Source organism: Heteronotia binoei, chromosome 4 (genome assembly GCF_032191835.1).
Source record: "Heteronotia binoei isolate CCM8104 ecotype False Entrance Well chromosome 4, APGP_CSIRO_Hbin_v1, whole genome shotgun sequence".
NCBI classification, from domain to species: Eukaryota; Metazoa; Chordata; class Lepidosauria; order Squamata; family Gekkonidae; genus Heteronotia; species Heteronotia binoei.
In genome coordinates this window covers 184,439,860-184,446,946 of record NC_083226.1, presented here as the reverse complement: position 1 = coordinate 184,446,946, position 7,087 = coordinate 184,439,860, and positions in this window count along the sequence as shown.

Here is a 7,087-nt window from a genome sequence, read left to right as displayed (position 1 = left end):
CCACTGTCTTTCTTATACTTCTCATTTCTTTTGCAGAAAGAAAGAGAGAGAGAGACTTATCATTCTTATATGGGAAAGGAAAAAAGTCTAGAATAAAAATTCTTCTGGAAGGATGAAGGCGTGGTCAAAATCAAAGTGAAGAAGAGGAGGAAAAGGAGATTGGATTTAAACCCTGCCATTCACTACCCAAAGGAGTCTCAGAGCAGCTTACAATCTCCTTTTCCTTCGCAGTGGAGGACGGTAAGCAGTGGGGTGCCACAGGGCTCAGTACTGGGCCCCATGCTCTTTAACTTGTTCATAAATGATTTGGAGTTGGGAGTAAGCAGTGAAGTGGCCAAGTTTGCAGATTTTGGGGTCGTGGTAGATAAGTCACTGAAAATGTCAAGATAGTGTGCGTTTGCAATAAAAAATGCCAATGCCATGCTGGGAATTATTAGGAAGGGGATTGAAAACAAATCAGCCAGTATCATAAAGCCTCTGTACAAATAGATGGTGCGGTCTCATTTGGAATACTGTGTACAATTCTGGTCACCGCACCTCAAAAAGGATATTATAGCACTGCAAAAAGTCCAGAAAAGGGCAACTAGAATGATTCAAGGTTTGGAACACTTTCCCTATGAAGAAAGGTTAGAACGCTTGGGGCTCTTTAGCTTGGAGAAACGTCGACTGCGGGGTGACATGATAGAGGTTTACAAGATTATGCATGGGATGGAGAAAGTAGGAAAAGAAGTACTTTTCTCCCTTTCTCACAATACAAGAACTCGTGGGCATTCAATGAAATTGCTGAGCAGTCAGGTTAAAACGGATAGAAGGAAATACTTCTTCATCCAAAGGGTGATTAACATGTGGAATTCACTGCCACAGGAGGTGGTGGCAGTTACAAGCATAGCCAGCTTCAAGAGGTGGTTAGATAAAAAAAATGGAGCAAAGATCCATCAGTGGCTATTAGCCGCAGTGTGTGTGTGTTTGTGTGTGTGTGTGTGTGCGCCACTGTGTGACACAGAGTGTTGGACTGGATGGGCCGTTGGCCTGATCCAACATGGCTTCTTTTATGTTCTTATGTTCCCCTCCCCACAACAGATGCTCTGTGAGGTTGTGGGGCTGAAAGATCTCTGACAGAAACTGCTCTTGAGAGAATAACTCTTACAGAGTTAGGAATGACCCAAGGTCACTCCAACAGTTTAACCTGGAAGAATGGGGAATCAAACCTGGTTCTCTCAGATAAAAGTCCACTCACTGAACCACTACACCAAACTGGCTATAAGGGATATGGATCTCTGAGGCAAAGCACCCCCTCCCAAGGGTTAATGTCACCTGGTCCAACTTTCAGGTGTTTGCGATTTGTGCCTCTCTGCAGCATTATCTTCTTCAGGGCCAGACTACAGAATGTGGCAATTGGTTAATAATGAGAACCTGTAACCAGTAGTGTAACCAGGAGGGGGGTGGCATTAGGAGGGTGCTGACAACCTCTGGAAGATTCCAACAAGAAGGGCCCTTGATTGGGTCATTAGGACCACCTGAGGTAAAGGTAGAACGTATACTACGGGTATAGATCAGAGGGAAGCCATGCTAGTACACCTTGATATTATCCTGCTTCATCATGATTAATAGTTTTATGTAGAGTAACTTAGGCTACAGCTGGTATATTCATGCTACAACAAGAGTTGTCATCTAATACAAAGTATTTCATGTATTAGATAGTTTAGCCGGTGTTGAGGGTCAACCAGGCCTCAGCAGTAGTGAGGACTCCTCAGTACAACAGGAGCCCCCTGTAGCCAGCCGGCTGACCAGAAGGAATATGAGCTCCAGGCTTGTCAGGATTCACAGCCAACAGCTAGGGCAGAGTCACCGAAACCCTCAGCAGGTGACCCTCAGTTGGCTGTCCCCAGCCTTCCAGCATCACCCACAAAATTAGAGCGCTGCAGACGGAGGCTGAGAACAGAGGTACAAACAAGACAGCAAAGTGCATGGTCTCCTGGCCTGACGCCAGCTGCTTGCTGATAACAAAGATAGGTAGTTGCAGGATTGCTCCCAGGCACCTCGCTGCAAGCATGATCCTTAGCCGTGGGCTATAAAGCCAGCCAAGAGAGGCTGTTAGGCATGGACACAATGTGTACGAAAGATGCTAAGCCACCAACTCTACCTTGCTTGGCTTCTGGAGCCCTGACCTTGGACCAAAGAACCCTGTCTTGCTCGACTTCTGGAAACTGATACTTGTAGCCTGCAAGCCAGTGCAACTAGCTTTTCTTCTTTTTTTGTCGCCGAGCTGTAGAAACTGTGCTTTTTAGCAATGTCTTATTTAAAAGGAGGTGGTGGCGGCTACAAGCATAACCAGCTTCAAGAAAGGATTGGAAAAAAATATGGAGCAGAGTTCCATCAGTGCCTATTAGCCAGTGTGTGTGTGTGTGTGTGTGTGTGTGTGTGTGTGTCTGTGACATGATAGAGGTTCACAAGATTATGCATGGGATGGAGAATACAGAAACTCGTGGACATTCAATGAAATTGCTGAGCAGTTGGGTTAAAACGGATAAAAGGAAGTCCTTCTTCACCCAAAGGAATTCACTGCCACAGGAGGTGGCGGCGGCTACAAGCATAGCCAGCTTCAAGAGGGGATTGGATATAAATATGGAGCAGAGGTCCATCAGTGGCTATTAACCACAGTGTGTGTGTGTGTGTGTATTGGCCACTGTGTGACACAGAGTGTTGGACTTGATGGCCCATTGGCCTGATCCAACATGGCTTCTTTTATGTTCTTATGTTCTTTAATGAACTCTTATATATCTTAAAAGGGGGTCTGCGTTACTTGTGCACACTCTCCTCCTGTGCCCACTGAACTGGATGCTGCTTGGGTACAAAGAGTGAGGACTCAGGGAGACCCAGGCTTCGGTTCTGCACATGACTGTTTCCAGATCACAGGCAGGGAGAGCCAGTTTGATGTAGTGGTTAAGTGTGCGGACTCTTATCTGGGAGAACTGGGTTTGATTCCCCACTCCTCCACTTGCACCTGCTAGCATGGCCTTGGGTCAGCCATAGCTCTGGCAGAGGTTGTCCTTGAAAGGGCAGCTGCTGTGAGAGCCCTCTCCAGCCTCACCCACCTCACAGGGTGTCTGTTGTGGGGGAGGGAGATAAAGGAGATTGTGAGCTGCTCTGAGACTATTCGGAGTGGAGGGCGGGATATAAATCCAATATCTTCTTCTTCTATCTTCAGGTGTGTTGTAAAGTTCAGCCACAGAGAAATAAGGATTTCTGAGGGTTCCCATCCCCTTTGGCTCAAGCCAGGGCACCTTCTCCGGTTGAGGGATGGCCACAACACTGGCCTCAGTTGCCCCTGGGCGAGTACACACACACTCAAATACATGAAGCTGCCTGCTACGGAATTAGACCCTTGGTCCATTGAAGTCAGTCTTGTCCGCAGCTCTCCACAGTCTCAGGTAGAGGTTTTTCACATCACCTCCAACCTGATCCTTTTAGCTGGAGAAGTTGCTGGGGGTTGAACCTGGGACCTCCTACGTGCCAAGCAGAGGCTCTGCCAGTGAGCCACAGTAACAGGACAGGCCTCAAAACAATGTTTGGCTATTGAATCTTTTGATTCATGCCTCATCACAATGGCAGCAATTTGAAGAAGATTTTGGATTTATATCCCGCCCAATACTCTGAATCTCAGAGCGGTCACAATCTCCTCTACCTCCCCCCCCCCCGCAACAAACGCCCTGTGAGGTAGGTGAGGCTGAGAGTGCTTTTACAGCAGCTGCTCTTTCAAGGACAGCTGTGTCAGAGCTATGGCTGACCCAAGGCCATTCCAGCAGGTGCAAGTGGAGGAGTGGGGGGGTCAAATCCGGTTCTCCCAGATAAGAGTCCGCGCATTTAACCACTACACCAAACTGGCTCTCAAACTTGCACCTTTGGCCCCTATGAAAGATCCTTACCCAGAAGGGCCACGCTCCCATAGTTCTCCAGCATGACTTCCCTGTACAGAGCTCTTTGTCCTGGATCCAGCAGGGCCCACTCAGCCTCCGTGAAAGAGACGGACACCTCCTCAAAGGAAAAGGGACCCTGGAAGAAAAAGCAGATTCCCTCCTCAGAGATCATGCCAGGCAGAGGTGGCACCAGGGAAGGGAGTCGTCTGGAGCCGCCCTGAGCCTGCCTTTGGCGGGGGAGGGCGGGATATAAAAATAAATTTGACTTGACTTGACTTGACTGGGAAGATACAGGGACAGACAGAAGGAACGGGGTTCGGAGGAACTCTCACTCACACACCTTGTAGCGACTGCAGGAGCAAAAGCCCCCCCCCCGAAAGGAAGAGTGCCCCAGGCTGTCCCCCCTCCCTGCTCATCTCCCCTACCTGGACTGGAGCTGCAGCAGTCGTTTTCACATCTCTGAAAAGAGGAACACTCAACAGCATCTCTTCACTGCTTGTTACTGAGATGAAGGAAGAAGGAAGAGTGTTTGCTTATTTATTCCCTCCTGCACACACCTCCCCCCTCCCCAGGAGTCTGAAACCTTCCCTGAGCAAATTCTTTAACACTTTTTACTACATTATGAGAGAGGCAGAAGAGAAGCACCAGGGACCGAGAGCGAGTTAGAGCAATTCCTCAGTGGAACAGGCTTCCTCCTCGGGAGGTGGTGGGCTCTCCTTCCTTGGAGGTTTTTAAACAGAGGCTAGATGGCCGCCTGACAGCAATGAAGATCCTGTGAATTCAGGGGGAGGTATTTGTGAGTTGCCTGCATTGGGCAGGGGGTTGGACTAGATGACCCTGGAGGTCCCTTCCAACTCTAGGATTCTATGACCTATGAGCCTTGGGGATTCGAAATGCTGCCAACCTATTTCAAACCGTTGTGAGATGTGGGGCCAGCCTGGGAGAAATGAAGGGGTGGGGGATGTTGAAATGACATAGCATGACATGTTACCATCACATTCACAATCTACCAGAGAGAGGGCCTTCTTGGTAGCAGTCCCCTACTGGTGGATCCAGCTAGCAGAAGACGCAAGGGCCTTGAGGGACCTCACTCAGTTCTGCGAGGCCTGTAAAACCACACTTTTCCGGCTAGCCTTTAACTGATCTTGAGTTATAGTATTGCGGGAGCAAATGTAAGAATCCCGAAACCATCTGAAGCGAAACAACTACAAATGATAGCAGCACCAGATTGTTTTAATGACTGATTTTAAATGGTCTTATTAATCAAAGATTTCAGGTTTTCACGGCTGGCATCATCATTAGGGTTTGTAGAATCTTTCGGGCTCAAGTGCCGTGTTCTACTGGAGAAAGTTTTTCTTCCAGATGTTTCGTTCTCATCTTCCGAGAACATCCAAGTGGCGCTGCAACGCCACTGAGGATGTTCTCCGAAGCTGGGAACGAAATGTCTGGAAGAAAAACTTTCTCCAGTAGAACGCGGCACTTGAGCCCGAAAGATTCTACAAACCCTAATGGTCTTATTAATGTCATGCTGTTTTAAAATGGATTGTTTTCGATTGTTGCTGCGAGCCCCCCTGGGCCTGCTTCGGCGGGGAGGGCGGGATATAAACACCCACGCCCATACCCAGCACACACGAGCAGCAGTGGGCAGGCGAGCAAAGAGATCGGGCGAGTGACTAAGCAGAGGCGGGTGAGCGACTGGAGACCTCTGCGGCTACGCGACGTGGGCGCCGAGTAGGGGCGCAGCCGGGGCGATTGATAGTGGCGACTGGGGCTGCTACCGACGGAGGGAAGTCTGCGGTGGCGCCTCCGAAGCCATGAGCCACCCTGGTGGATCAAGGGTCCCAGACTGGACTGGCCAACTTCCACTGTGGAGCCCTAAGGTGTGACTGGGAGGCACGGGGGGGGGGGTCACCTCCCTGGACCTGCCGGGTCGCGCCAGGGGCATTGGCCGAGAACTCATGGTCCTCGTCATATGCTACATCCCACCCTCGACCGCTGCCCCCGGTGTAGCACACTGCCTGCACCCACCTTCACACTTTATTTATCTACCCAGCACCTTACTTAGCACTTTACCTATTCAGCACCTACTTAGCACAGACCTCCACTGACTTGCACTATAGCACTTTCCTTTTCAACATCCTACCTCCATCCATCCACAACCGACTATTTATAGCAAAATTTTTGCCAATTAACTCGTGATTTGTGATTATTATATTGATTGGGTTTGGTTTTTATATGTTATTTGGCAAATAAATTGAGGGTTATTAGGGAGGGATTATATTAATTATTGCCACTGATTTATAATATGTATTTTACCAATTAATATAAAAGATTTGGGGTGGGTTCAATCGGGTTGATTTGGAATTAGGATTAGTGGTGTGAAACGGATTGGGGAGTAGTTAAGGGTGATGCTAAGGGTTTTTAGAAGTGGCGGCTACGATAACAACCACCTACCACCAGCGGGGGATGACAGGCCAGGGATACCAGTGCTCATGGGGAGGGGGAGGTACGGCGGTGGGAACAGACAACGATATAAGGGAAGGGGACAGAGACCAATTAGGGCTGGGTCACCTTCCAGTCTGTGTCCCATCCCAAGGGTGGCAGGTAGTAGGGCCAGATTAAATAAATGGTGTTATGTAATGCCAGGTCCATTAATAACAAGACCTCCGTCCTCCGAGAGTTTTTAATTGAGCAGGACGTGGACCTGGCTTGCGTGACCGAGACCTGGGTACAAGAGGGAGATTTGGTAGCCCTCTCTCAAACAGCTCCCCCAGGTTACTCGGTCTTTAACCAATCGCGGACTAGTGGGCGGGGGGGGAGGAGTGGCGTTGTTCATACGTGAGGCTTACTCCTTCAGGGCACTCCCGGCTCCAAAGATCGAGGGTATTGAATGTGCTGGCCTGGCGTGGGAGGTTGGGGAGGGGATGGCGATTTGGCTGGTGTACCGTTCGCCTAGCGCACCAGCCAACGCCTTACTGACCCTGCTTGAGGCCGTGGCAGGCTGGACATTGCAGCACCAAAGGCTGATGATCCTGGGTGACTTCAACGTCCATGCGGACGACCCGACCTCTAAGCCGGCGATGGACCTAGTGTTATCCATGGCAACACTCTCTCAATTTGTCACAACCCCCACCCACCAGGCTGGTCACATGTTAGTCCTGATCTTTGCA